At 43.6% G+C, this 15,087-nt stretch overlaps 1 protein-coding gene across 4 annotated transcripts in view; it reads right to left on the minus strand.

The window, feature by feature from the left end:
• The window catches only part of Fam222b (family with sequence similarity 222 member B), a 68,114-nt gene that overhangs the window by 15,380 nt on the left and 37,647 nt on the right, over positions 1-15,087 (minus strand). The gene's annotated exons all lie outside the window — the stretch shown is intronic.

A 15,087-nucleotide genomic window follows, 5' to 3' on the forward strand; every position in this document is an offset into this window, starting at 1 on the left:
GGGGTCAAAGGCGTGCGCCATTGAGCTTAGCAGCAAATTCTACTTGTGAATACTGAGGAGGCCTTCCTTCCTACTATCTATTATACTGTTAAATTTACTGTATCTAGCAGGGGGAACACTGTTGGAATGAAGCAAGAAGCAGCAGGCTTACACCGGCTCTCTGTGGCCAGATGACCTGCATAATGTCAAGACAGCGTGGCTTTATTCTGTGGTGCTATCAACAAGACATACATAACAGTCCAATAGTCCTGCTGTAGTAAAGGGAGTCCTACGAGTCTTCCTTGTCTTCCTTGTGAACCAAGAATAAATTTTTCTCAAGTAAGCAGACTATGATAAAAATACATGCACTTCCTTCCCAATACTACAGAACCTATTAGTTAAGGTAGTACACTACAGCTCACAAGCAAGAGCAGGGCCAGCTTAAACACCAATGCAGACCACAAACCTCAGCATCCATGGAGGCTTCCCAGGAGGAATGACCTGGTGCTGATGAGTACCTGATAGCTCAGGACCACCTGAAAGAGGCTGCTTAAACTGTGTCTAAGGTGGGCTGGAGAGAGATGGCTAAGTGGTTAAGAGCACTGACTGCTTTTCCAGATGTCCTGAGTTCAATTCCCAGAAAGCACATGGTGGCTCACAACCATCTGTAATGCAGTCTGATACCCCCTTCTGGTGTGTCTGAGAACAGCAACAGTGTACTCATATACATTAAATAAGTAAATCTAAAAAAAAAAACAAAACAAAAAAAAAAAACAAAACAAAAAAACAAAAACAAAAAAACTGTGATCCAGTGGTCCAATAAACTAAGAGTGGTCTCAGAGTTATGGCACAGGCCCAACCTTAACCTTCATGACTCTTCCTCCAGTGGGGGTTCACAGAAGAGACAGTATGCCAGATATTGCTGGAGTCAAAGGACTGAGATTATTTACACCCTTTCCCCCATGAATGCTGGCCTCTTTTCCTTATGATCCTGATTCCAGGACAAAGAAAAGGAACAGAGTCACGGGTCCTCGTGTCAGTGCTGAGCCCATGAGAGAGTAAGGGCAAGCTGCTCTCCTGTTCTCCGTAGAGTCTGGCAATGTAGCTCTGCCTGGTCTGAGGCTCTCTATGAAGACCAGGGTGGCCTCAAACTCAGATCCGCCTGCCTTGGCCACCTTAGTGCTGGGCTTGGTGGCCTGGTCACCTCATCTCACATTTCTGTTGGGAAGGAAGTATTGACAAAGAACTTAATTTTGGGTGAACCTTTAGTGTCCCCAAACCCCATAAAGTCCAGCCTTTAGCATTCCTCACCAGCTCTCGAGTTTTCACAAGGATGCTCAACCTCCACTTCTAACAGGAATTCATCCCTAGTCCCTACTCTGGGTGCGCTTGCCAGAAACCTTGGTGGGGAAAACAGCTAGGCAAGTTAATAGCAACCTGGGACAATCTCTGCTGTAGATCTCAGATGCTGCCTGATGACATCCTTAGCTTTCGGGTTAGAAAATTAGGGGTTTGCTAAGAATACCTTCCAAACATTTTATCTGCTGGTCACAAAAGATGTTGGCCCAAAGTGGTTATCAGAGGGACTAAAGATAACCCAACATTATTGTGGCCCTGGATCTACAACATGACTCTCCATAATGAGGCACTTCCGTTCACAACATCCATTTCTGCACAGCCTGAAGTTATAAGGTGACTTTTAGGTTTCCGTTTGAGTCCAGGGTAGATAAGTAAGGAGCCCTTGAGCAATAGCAGGGCAGAATCTTACTTAGGTCTGGCACATAAGTGCAATTTGTGGGGAGCTCTCAGTTAGACTCGGGGTGACAATTACCTGTTGACTAAACTGTTTCTTATAACAGGTCATGAGGATGACTAAATCTGAATAGTTTGGTAATGTTATAATTTCTGCCATCTCTGGTACTGCTGGTACCCAGCACACTGCTTTCAGTGTTTCTTTCTTTCTTTCTTTTCTTTCTTTCTTTCTTTCTTTCTTTCTTTCTTTCTTTCTTTTTTTTTTTTTTTTTTGCTGTTGCTGCTGGTGGTTGTAGTTTAGTAGAATTAATATTAGGTAGAGAGTCTACTGTGGATTTAAGCATATGGGGCTGAACACAAAGAGGCATGTACCAGAAGCATGGAGGCGCCAGATCTCCTTAGCTTAGGGTTTTATTTGTGGTTTCGTTCCATCTCCCCCCCCCCCCCCAAGCCTTCATTATTCTTGTTGAGGCTATTAATGTAGCCAAAGTTGCCTTTGAATTTATGGTCCTCCTGCCTCAGCCTCCAAGGGCTGGGATTACAGTGTTGTCTGAAAAAAGAGATATCATCTACACTGTATATACATACTGAAGATTTTGCAGATGGACTGACTTCCTCATTTCGTCGAGCTGGAAAGCTGTAGATCCCGTCCGACAATATGCTGGAATTTTAGTCCTTCTCATAAACATTTTATCACAAAGCTTTGTTAACTTGTCTACCCCAATTTCCTCACGATGTTTTCATAAAAGCATTGACTATGGCTGTCTTTTGCTATGTGACAATAAAGTTTATGCAACCATTTCTACTATGGAACATGGAAATCATGAGACACAGCCACTCAGGATAACCAGAGTCCCTGTTCATGCTCACCCATGCTGAATTCAGAACAAATGACCTCTTATTCTCTTTGAAATAAGAGCTGTATCTTCCTTTAACAATGTTCACATTGGACTGGTTTTGTTGAGACTAATGATTGCTACAAACTATGTTCATGTAGGTGCTAAACACAAAGTTTGAGAGATTTGGAAGTCCACTGTGTGTGTGTGTGTGTGTGTGTGTGTGTGTGTGTGTATGAATGAGAGAGAGAAGTGGGGATGGGAGACAAGTTAGTCCAGACCAATCTGGAATTTTCAAGAGTATCCTGTCCCAAGCGTCCTTCTAGGATGACAAGCTATGACCACCCTCCCCTGGAAACCCACTCCTCAGGGACTCAGAACCTGTCACAACAGGTCCTAATAGTTACACTATCTTTCACTGCCATCCTTTGTTCAACTCTGAATAGTATCACTGGGATCTCTGGAGAGAGTCCTGCCTTATCCCGGATCACTGGTTTATACTTCTCTATATCCAGTACTATTAACTGAATTATTTATGAGGTACCATGAAAATTCATTCTCTCTAGACATCACAATCATTTTTGTTTTAGTTGGTTTTAAATGTATTTGTGTGTGCCTGTGCCTGAGCTTGTGTGCACCACATGCACGGAGGAGCCTGAGGAGACTGGATGAGGGCATTATATAGACTAGAAGCCTGAAGAGACCAGATAAGAGTATTATATATTTATTATATTCCAGAGGTACTCTGGAACTGGAGTCACAGGCTGAGCGCCCATGTAGACACTAAGGACTGAATGTCTGTCTTCTACAACATCAATATATGCTCTTAAGCACAGAGTCACTTCCCTAGCCCAACACTTTAATCTTTTAATCTGGGGTGGACTTCCTCAGGAGACTTATCTTAATCATCCTTCCAAACTACAGAGTCAGGGACAAGATTAGTTACACAAAAGATGTCTAAATGTTACTAGCTCATATTTCTAAACCATAGTAACACTTTAACCTCTAGCCTTAGGACATTTTAGGGGTGATACTGGTAGGGCAGGGGATCACTCTCACAGTTTAATGACATGGAAAGTGTGTATTTTAGAAGGGGGCTGGAGATCTGGCTCAGATGTTGAGAGCACTGGCTGCTCTTACAAAGGACCTGGGTTTGGATGCCATCACATGGCGGCTCACAAGTAATGTTAACTCCAACTCCAGGGGATTTGATGCCATTTCTGGCCCCCACAGCATTGCAAGCATATGGTTCAGAAAAATACATGCAGGCAAGCAAAAGTATCCATATACAGAAATGTAAAAATAAATAAATAATTTAAAAACAAACAAACAAAACCTCAGCTAAGTCTCTAGCCCTGGAACTTACTTTGAAACCAAAATTTTATGTGTGTGTGTGTCAAAAAAAGAAAAGCCTGAGTATTAATTTTATCTATTTTTAAACTGTAATCATTATTATTGGTGTGTGTGTGATGTGCACACATGTCACAGTGCACTGTGGGAATCTGAGGCCAAGTTTGGAGTGTGTGCAGGGCCTGCCTTCCACTCTGACTTCTGAGCTCTGGTTGTCAGTTTGGCCAGGTACTCTCCCATTTTACTGTTGGCACTGTTACTATTATTACTGACATGAATCAATTATGAGAGGGCACTTTGCCATGGTATATGTGCTGGTTTTATACACTATATTGGAAAGTATCCTTTGTTCCTTATTTTAATCTCTACTGGATAAAATAAGTGTTCATAACACAAGTAAGTTACAGCTGCACGGAGTTAACCCAGACTTCCCTTATATCCGGTCCATTTTATGATAGGTAACAGACTTGCACTCTGAAAATTGTCAGGAATCGTCACTGTCACTTGAGCTGACCTACATGAGAGGAGAAGTGACCTTTGAGTTTAATCACATAACAAAACAGAGTCCTCAGGCTGGGCAGGATTTGCCCGAGTACCTGAGTTTATGCCCAGAGCAAGACAGTGAGAGCAGAGACCAGGAGAAAGCCACTGAACACCTAGTGAACAGCTGGGGCCGATCCTCTCAAACTCTTCTAAAAACTGTGAAAGAAAAGGCTTCAAACATACCACAGGAGGCCAGCACTGCCCTGACACCGAACAAGACTAGAACATGGCAAGAAGACCTCAGGTAGGGCTAGGTAGGGCTCTCCGTGCTAAGCCTGCTCACCTGAGCTTCATCCCCAGGTCCCACACGGTGGAAGGAGAGGACTGCCAAGCTGTGGCATGCCAAGCACCCGACCTGTACACAGATGAGTGAAAGTTCTAAAAACAAAGACCTCCAGGCAGATATCTTTAGTGAACATATATGTAAAAAAAATCCCCCATGATCAAATGGGATTCATATTAAGGATGCAAAAATAATTCAACATATGCAAACCTAGAGATATGAACCACATTAATAAAATGAAAGACAAATGAATCATCTGACAAAACTCAACATCCTTCTGTAATTAAAAAAAAAAAACTCCCCACAGAAGGTGGTACATACCATAAAGTGGTTGACACAAAAGAAGTGTGACTTTATATAAAAAAACAACACAACTCAGGCACAGGAGATACACCTCAAAAAATTTAAAAGGCTATCTGCATAGTTGTGCATGGTGGCACACTCCTATAATTCCAGCACTACAGAAGTAAAGGCAGGAGGACCTTGAGTTCAGGGTAGACTGGATTACCTATATTTTAATTTCCATGGATCAAAATGAATCTCCTAGAACATGGTAAGAAAACCTCAGGTAGGACTATGAAGGTAAAAGCTCGCCCTGCCTTACATGTTCTAAAAAATGTAAATAAGTAAGCTACAATGGTTGGAGACAGCTAACCCAGGTTTTACAAATATGTTCATTATGTCATATAACAGGCTTGATTTCTGAAAGCCTTGTGTGTGGTGCGTGTGTTGCTAGTGTGTATGCATGTACACCACACATGTGCCATGTATCCCTATAAGCCACCGAAGGGTGTCAGAGCCCCTGGAACTGGAGTTGCAAGTGGCTGTGAGCAGTAATATGGGTGCTGGCAATTCAAACTAGGTTAAAGCCCTTGTGTGGTGTATGTTGCGGGGGTTCAATCCAGGAACTTACGGAAGCTGGGAAAATGACCGACTACCGATTGTATCACCAGCCTCTGCACTATGTTAACATACACATAAAGGAGGAGGGGTAATATTAAAGTCCTTGGCTTTTCAGGTTCATTTATGTGAGTCACCTACAGTCATGACTGGACAGACAGACCACCTCCAATAAGCATTTACTCTTATGTTCATGTGAAGTAGAAACTTCTAGGTCTTTGGAAACTTGTATCAAATGATGTTTTGCTGGGCACACAGGTGAGAGGACACTTGATGAAGATCTCACAGACAGTGAACGAGGTACACTGACTGAGCTCTGGTTTGCTCCACCTGTCATTCTTCACTAACGACACAGATAAATTAGTTTGCCTTACATAGCACTGTAGAGCTCAACTGATGATGATACCGTCATTGAAACTGCTCGTGAGGCTCCTGCAGTGGCTTGCTGCTTCCGTAGCTGTGTCTTAGGCCGGCTGGCAAGCCCTGCAGTTTCTTCAGGATTGAACTGAAGCTGCCTGGTGTGTGCTTGCTGAAGGGACTGGACTGTAGCTGTTGGGTTGCACCTGGGGTCTGCCTGCCTAGAGGACTGGTCGGCAGCTTCTAAGTCATATTTGGTGTTTGCTACAGGACCGAACTGCTGCCAGAGAAGATCAAGCTCACCCCCAAAGAACTATTGCTAAACAGGTCCACTTCCCCTGTATCCTAATAACTTTTCTCTTCCACTACATCTGCCAGGTGGTGGGCTAGAGGAGAGGTTGAGCCCTATTAAAAGCAGGCTGCAAAAAATTTATGCTTACATTCATGTGTTATCAGCTGACTGGTTTGGTTGATCAATACTGACTGACTGGGTAACCCTGGTCCAGGCTCTGGTCGCCTGCAGGTTAGGCGATTGTGAATATGTTCTGTCTGGAGACTTGTAAGTGGCAGTGACCATTTGGAGAGGAATCTTTTTATTCCAAGAAAAGAAAAAAGGGCCAAGCCCCAAAGAAAGAACATTGCACATGTCTGATGCCCTCAAAGTTATGAATACCTCATTAACCAACCAGGATTTAGAAATAAGTCCAAGACAAAATGCTGTTGTCACCTTGTCACCCTGCTGCCGGTAAGCTGAGGGGAAGCTGGAGTTAGGACTGTATTCCCAGGAGTAAATAAGGAACTTCATGTACCAAGTCACTCCATGTTCTCCTTGTGGAATGTGAGGTGCAGCTGCCTCCTAACCCACATCTACACGCCAGTCCTAAAACTGAGGAGATGAGAATGAGCGCCCGCCATGGGGCAGCGCTGCTGGAGCCCCGCCCTGGAAACTACTTTAAGACCACAGATAGAGCCAGGCACACCTTTATTCTAGCAATTCTGAGGCAGAGGCAGGTGGATCACTTGAATTTGGAGCCATCCTGGCCTACACAGAGCATTAAGACAGTCATAGCTACACAGAGAAACCCTGTTTACGAAGAGGAGAGGGAAGGGAAGGGGAGGAGAAGAGAAGGAAAAAGGTCCGCAGATGGTTAAGAAATTTTTCCAGTCTTCTGGAAAACTAACTGGTAAAGGTAAAAACAAAGTTCATGTCTGAATTTAAAAAACTATTGTTTTTTTCCCTAGAAAAAGTAGAAAGCACACACCAGGAAAGAATAGCTTCCTTAAGACAAGACACAGGCTGGATTCTTACCATCTTTCATAATCTCTTTCAGGACTATGGTGTGGGTTCTCAGGTATCAAATTATTCAGATGAAATATGACTCAAGGTTACAATTATGTAACACTTTTTTTATTCCCAAGATTCCTACTCCCAAATGATGGCATGAAAAGCTGCCAGATGACGCAGACATCATCCCCTGGGGAAACTGAGGCTGCACAACTTGCCTGTCTCTTCAGTTTTATAATGTTGGAAGGTCATCTACAGGGCCTCAGGTCTGCTAGGAAAGCACTTTACCCCTTAACTAACGATCCTAGTGATTCTGACTCACTTATAGAAATGATAAAAATAAAAAGATTTTAAGGTTTAGGATATTTAGTCTTTCTGCCTCCATGCACATTAAAGGTTTGTGCTCCTAAAGTCTTTTTTTTTTTTTTTTTTTAAAAGACTTATTTGTTTTATATATAGGCTCCTAAAGTCTTTTCGAGACAGGGTTTCTCTGTGTAGCCCTGGCTGTCCAGGAACTCACTCTGTAGACCAGGCTGGCCTCGAACTCAGAAATCCTCCTGCCTCTGCCTCCCAAGTGCTGGGATTAAAGGCGTGCACCACCACCACCTGGCCAGACACATTGTTTTTAAGGGGGGGGGGGGGTGCATGCGCATGTGTTAAGTATGAGTGCTTGAAAAGGCAGAGGTGGGCTGGAGAGATGACTCAGCAGTTAAGAGAACTGACTGCTCTTCCAGAGGTCTGAGTTCAATTCCCAGCAACCACATGGTGGCTCACAACCATCTGTAATGGGATCCGATGCCCTCTTCTGGTGTATCTGATGACAACTACAGTGTACTCATATACATAAAATAAATATTAAAAGAAAAGAAAAGAAAAGAAAAGAAAAGGCAGAGGCATCAGACCTCCCAGTCCTGGAATTACAGGCAGTTGTGAGCTGCCTGACTTTTGTGCTAAGAATTGATCCTCTGGAGGAATAACTACTGGGCCACCTCTTCAGATCACATAGATGGTTTTCATGAAAGTTGGTATGGCACAGCCTATATAATTCCAGCATGACAAAGTCAAGGCAGGAGAACTGTTTTGAGTTCAAGGCTAGCCTAGTTTATATACCAAGACACTATCTTTTAAGAGGAAAAAAAAAGTTCCTCAGTACAGATGGTCTAGGTAATCTTACAGACTGCATCCTAACACAGAAAAAGGTGCTTTTACAAGCTTCGCAGCAGAAGGCCTGGCAAAGCCTGTGTCTGGAGAGCAGCTACATAAGTGGCACATTTCTATCCTTACCTCCTCCTCACAATGCCACAAAAGTACAAACAGCAAAAGCTCCTTAGGAAACCACCCTCTTGCCCCAGTCACTTCACCAGAAAGAACAACTTCTAATCCAGTCTAGAACATGACTTTCAAAGTGTGAAGGATGACAGAAAACTTAAGGTCACAGTGAAAGCTTGTCCTATGCTAAGGACACAAATCACAAGGTGTTATTCAGAAACAAGTCTACAAGTCAGTTTGAGGTTGTGAATAGCCACATTTCTGAGCCCAAAGCATCATCTTTGATGATCACTTTGATGAAGTTCCTGCACACAGAAATCTTCCTTACTGTGTTAAGTGTTTCATCAAAGCATACTGCTGGTTTATAAGAATCCTCAGAGGCATTTATAAACTTGTATTTTTTGCTATTTAGTAACAATGTTTCTCAGTGTACATAAAAAAGCTATTTATCAAAACTACAGAGAATGACACATGAAATGGCATAGATGTTGAAGATTTATTAATACAACTAAAGGGAGAATCTACAGAACACTGACTGCATGCTAGAGAGCAAGGACGCAGCTCCTACCAAAGAACCGGGAGGAGGAACCAGCAACTACTAACTCTATGAAGAAACAGGACAATCATCTAGTAACTAAAGACTACAAACTTTAGATAATGACACACTCCCGAGGACAGGGCTTAGGAAGTGGAAACAGGAAGATTGGGAATTCAAGGCCAGTTTCAGCTACATACTGAGTTAGAGGTCAACTATGTCAGACCCTGTCAAACACACAGGAAAAATGGAGGGATTGGGGAGAGGGAGGGTCGGAGGACAAAGAGAGATTTGCTGGTTGGTTTTTATCAACTTGACACAAACCTAAACATATATAGGAAAGAGGAACTCTTAAGTGAGAAAACGTCTCTGTAAGATTGGCTTGTAGGCAAGTCTACAGGACACTTGGTTGATTGACGGCTGATGTGTGAGGGAGTCCATGGTTGGCAGTGTCATCCCTGGGCAGGAAGTCCTGGACAGCAAAGGAAAGCAGGCTGAGCAAGCCACTCTGGCAAGCCAGTAGGCAACACTTCTCTATGGCCTTTGCATTAGTCCCTGTCTCCAGGTTCCTATCCTGTCCTCCCTCTGTAAGGGAGTGTGACCTGAGAGTTGTAAGCTAAAATTCTCTCCAAGCTGGTTCTGGTGTTTGTTTGTTTGTGTTGTTGTTTTGTTTTTTAATAACAGCAACAGAAATCTAAGGCAGAGGGAACGAGTAAATATAAATCAGGTGTGGTGACACATGCCTGGAATTCCAGCATCTGGGAGACTGTTGAGGCAGGAGGATTACTGAGACTTGTATTCTTTCCTCTTCCCAAAATAAAGAAAAACTGACAGGTAGGCATGGTGGCTCACTCCTTTAAACCCAGTACCTAGGAGGCAGAGGCTAGCCTGATCTATGGAAAGTTCCAGGGCAGGCAGGGCAAAAAAGAAAAAAAGAAATGAAAAGAAAAAGAAAGGAAAGAAAGGAAGGCAGGAACCAGTGACAGTGATCAAAGTAATAATTGAGTGTACCCGGTTCCCCGGAGGGACAGAGGATAGCGTTGTGAACTACCATGTGGGAGCTGGGCATCAAGCCCGAGTATGGAAGAAGAGCAGTGCTCCTAACCATTATTTTCCCATCCCAGGTCATTTTATTTTTGCCAACAAAATCTAACTTCCACTTAACATTTTAGCTATTTATACTGTACAAATATTCACATACGGGCCTGGAGAAACAGCTTGCCCTATACCATGAGGACTAGAGTCTGGATCCCTAGTCCCCACGCAAAAGCAGTGTGGGTGTGGTAGCCCATCTGTAATCCCAGAACTCAGGAAAGGATTCCCAGAACAAGATGGCCACTAAATTAACTAAATCAGGAAGTCCTGAGTTAATGCCTTGAGGAAAGTGATAAAGACAGACATCAAACCATAGACTCTGCACGTGCATGTTTATACTTATACCCATAGGCAAGCAAACCTACACAGGCATGTATATACTTATACTCATAGGCAAGCAAGCCTACACACACAGACATACACCATATACATGCAAAAACGCATTTACTATTTTACTTGAAATATAAAAAGGTCTTTTATTGTTTTGTATTTTGAGACAGGGTCTTTCTATCATGTAGTCTTGTCTGTCCTGGAACTCACTATGTAGACCAAGCTGGCTTAGAACTCACAAAAATCCATCTGTCTCTGCCTTCAGAGTGCTAGGACTAAAGGCATGGGCCACCACACTTGTCTACTGTATCTCTTTTATTACACAATCTGAGCTGATGATGTTGGTCACAGTACTTACCTAATATGCACAAGACCAGGCCAAGACCGACAGACCAACCAACCTAGGCCACAGGGTGTTCCTCATCATGTAGCCCAGGCTGGCCTTAAACCTGAAATTCTCTTGCTAAGCTCAGCTTTCTAAGTGGTGGAATTATGAGCTTGATCCCATTATGCTCACCTCTCGGTTTTACTTTATTACATTTAGTGTGTGTGTGTGTGTGTGTGTGTGTGTGTGTGTGCTCGCAGGCAAGAGCCCACATGTGTAGATGTCAGAGGACAAGCACAGGAGACTTGTTCTTTCTTATCATGTGGGTCTCTGGGATCAAACTCAGGTCATCAATCTGATGGCAGGTGCATTTACTTGCTGAGAAAGCCAGCCCCATGGTTTTATTTTATTTATTGTTTTGAGATAGGATCTCACTCCCTAGTTCTAGTTGGCCCAGAACTTGCTACACAGCCCAGACTGGCCTTGTACTCACAGGGATCCATCTAGCTCTGCCTCCCTATCCCCCATCAAAGTACTGTGCCACCAAACCTAGCAGGATATTTTTTTAAAGGTTTAAATGGAATTACTGTCTTTCATACAGATTTGGGGAATTACTTATCCCAGATCAGCACTTTGCACTATAACTCAAGTTAGCTAGCCTAAGCTTTGAAGCCATGTCTCAGGAACATCCTCTCCAAGGGACTGAACAACAAATACAAGCATAAGGAGAAGTACACTAGGCTGGGTCTGGTGACACTGTGATGCCAGCACTGTTAACAATACACACAAAGAAAGGGTTGGCAATTCAGACCTGTAATTCCAGCTATATGTAAACCAGGAAGGAAGAATGAGAGGGAGGGAGGGGAGGAGGGAGGGAAGGAAAAAGGAGGACTAGGGGCTGTAATTTGCCCAGCATGCACAAGGCCCTAGGTTCAATTCCTCAGTACAGGGTGAAGAAAAAGCCACACCACACCACACCACACCACACCACACCACACCACACCACACCACCAGCATCACAACAGGGGCAAGTGCCAATATATAGGCAAAGATTTAAAATCAAGAGGCAGACTTTTGTTCTAAAGAAAAACAACTCTCCTTCACAGGAACAGTAAAATAGGGGTATTGCGAGGTTTCACAGCAAATGCCTGCAATCTCAGCACTCAGGAGGTAGAGACAAGCATTCAAAGACATTTTTCATGATAGCAAGTTGGAGGCCAGCTTTCTACATGAGACACTACCACCAGAGAATTCCTGGTCATGGCGGCATGCACCTTTTATCCCAGCACTTGAGAGGCAGAGGCAAGTGGTCTGGCAATAGTGTATACTGGGAATACAAAAAGAACAAAATCTCTGGTAAAAAAGGCTAATAAAAGTTAAAAACAAAACAAAACAAACAAACAACAACAAAACCCAAAGCTGCCAGGTGTGCTGTCACACACTTGTAGTCCCAGCACCTGGGAGGCAGAAGCAGGAGGATCTAAGTTAGAAGCCAGCCTGGTCTACTTAGCAATATACAAAACAGCCAAGGATAGACAGACTCCAAATCAACAAAACAAAGCACACATATACACTAACAGCCACAGAGAGCTAGGTATGGTGGGTGAGATCATACTATAATCCAACACATGGTAGGTAGAGGTAAGAGATTTAGGAGTTCAAAGCCAGTCTCTGCCACATAACCACCTGGACACCATACTGACTTTTACATAAGACCCTGCCTCAATACTTCCCCCCCCAACCCCCCCCCCAACAAACAGTTGTTGTAAAGTAGACCTAACACCCTAACTACAGTGGCTAAATTTGATTGTTCTTGTAAATTGCTCAGTCCAGTGCCTCTTCTCCATGATGAAAACTGTTACTAGCTAATGACAGCCTGTTCTTCAAGCCATGAGTATCATTAACAGGAACAGACAGGAAACAATCTGTCAACACACAACTTATCTTCAGTATATGTATGTACATACCATATACACCAATAAATTAAGAGACAGGTAACATTTTAACAACAAACCCCAGGTTTTAAGCTGTCTGTGTTATGTTGTTGTATCTGTGACCATCATCCTTGGCTATACAATGAGCTACATTGTAAGTTCAAGGCCATCTTGAACCACAAGGGACATTGTCTTAAAAACCAGCGAGAAAGCAGGCAGTCGTGGTACACAGCTTTAGTCCCAGCCCTAAAAGAGAAAGCAGAGGCAGGAGGATCTACGTGAGTTCAAGGCAAGCCTGGTCTACGAAGTTCCAGGACGGCCCAAGCTACACAGAGAAACTTTGTCTCGAAAAACCAAAAACCACTACCACCAACCAACCAACCAACCAACCAACAGGGGCTGGTAGCTCTGTTTACAGGTGTCTGCACCATCAGGCCCAGTCTATTTCTCATAGTACCTTTTCTTCTTGTTTTCCTTATTCTTTGAGACCTGGTCTCATTGCAGGACCTTGGCTACCCTGAAACTCAAATCATAGACTAACCTGTCTCTGCCTCCTGAGTGCTGAAATTAAAGACACACTCTGTGGTAGTTTGAATATGCTTGGTCCATGGATTGTGGCCCTGTTGGAGGAAGCAGGTCACTGTGGGGGGGTGGGCTTTGTCTCCTCCTATGCTCAGGGTCCACCCATTGAGGAAGAGACCCTCCTCCTAGCTGCCTGGAAGACAGTTTTCTGGTTGCCTTCAGAACAAGATGTAGATCAAGATGTATAGAACTCTCAGCTCCTCCAGCACCACGTCTGCCTGGACTTTGCCATGCTCCCTGCCATGATAATAATGGACTGAACCTCTGAACCTGTAAGGCAGCCCCCAATAAAATGTTGTCCTTCATAAGAGTTGCCATGATCATGGTGTCTCTTCACAGCACTGGAAACCCTAACTAAGATACATGCCATCACACCTGGCTAAGATTTATTCATTTTATGAGTGCTTTGCCTGCATGTCTGTTAGTGGCCAGAAGATCCAGAAAGCTGGATCCCCTGGTACGGAAGGAGTTATAAACAGGTGTGAGCCACCATGTTGGTCCTGGGAACTGAACTAGGCTCTCTGCAAGGGCAGCATCTGTTCTTAACTACCAACTCCCACTTCTTTTAAAATAAGTATTTTTTTATCATTTTATGTGAATGGGTGTTTTGCCTGCATGTATATCTGTGTACCACATGCATGTAGGCCCCACTGGGGTCAGAATAGAGTATCTGATACCCTGAACTTGAGTTAGGGACAACTGTGGCCTGCCAGCCAAGTAAGTGCTGGGAACTGAACCTGGGTCCTCTGGAAAAGCAGTAAGTGCACCTTAACCACTGAGCCATCTCCATAGCCTTCCCAACCTCCTTTTTTTGAGACAAGGTTTTATGGCTGGCCTCAAATGCTGGTATACAGCCAAGGGTATCCTTAAATTTCAGATTCTCTTGGCTCCACCCCCTGAATTCTGGCCACTGCATTCAGCTTTATGCAGTGTGAGGGACTGAACCCAGAGTTTTGTACATGCTAGGCAAGCATCTTCCAACAGAGTTGTACCTGCTGCCCTTTAATGTATCTATCTATCTTTGTGGAATAAAGCCATACCCCTTACATCACCAGTGTGAAGACAAGTAAAATGCCAATAGCAGAAGTGCTCTGGCTTCTGGAAGGTACAAGAACTTCAACCTTCTGTTACTTACAAATGTGTGTGTCTCTTTAAAGATGGTCTGTATCACCTCATTTCTTCAAACTACATAAAACCTGACTTCCACCCAGCTCTGGAACTAATCCTCTAGAGTGCTTTGCTGCAAGGCAGTGCACGCCTGCAACCCCAGCATCTGTGAAGCGCAGGCATGAGAACCAATACAAGTTCGAATCCAGCCTGGTCTACAGGACACTGAGACCCTGTCTCCATAAAACACAGCCTTGCTAAATGCAGAGAATTAATGACTGATCCCGGAAGTCTTCCCTTTCAAATCTGCTTTGAAAGGCTGGTGAGATGGCTTAGTGGACAGGAGTTCAATTCCTGAGTCCAATATGGTAGAAAGAGAGCAAACTTCTGCAAGATGTCCTTAACACTCCCACCTGTGCTGTGGCACACATGGACATAAAAATAATTATGATAAAAATGATAAATTTGTTCTTAAAGTCAAGTGTTAGCAGCTCTTGCCTGTAACTCCAGCACCTGGGAGGTGGAATTCAGAGTATCAAGAATTTTTTTTCTCTTTTCTTTTTTTTTTATTTTATTTACATTACAGATGCCATCCCCTTTCCCCATTTCCCCTCCCTAGAAAATC

Source organism: Arvicanthis niloticus, chromosome 6, assembly GCF_011762505.2.
Source record: "Arvicanthis niloticus isolate mArvNil1 chromosome 6, mArvNil1.pat.X, whole genome shotgun sequence".
Classification (NCBI taxonomy): Eukaryota; Metazoa; Chordata; class Mammalia; order Rodentia; family Muridae; genus Arvicanthis; species Arvicanthis niloticus.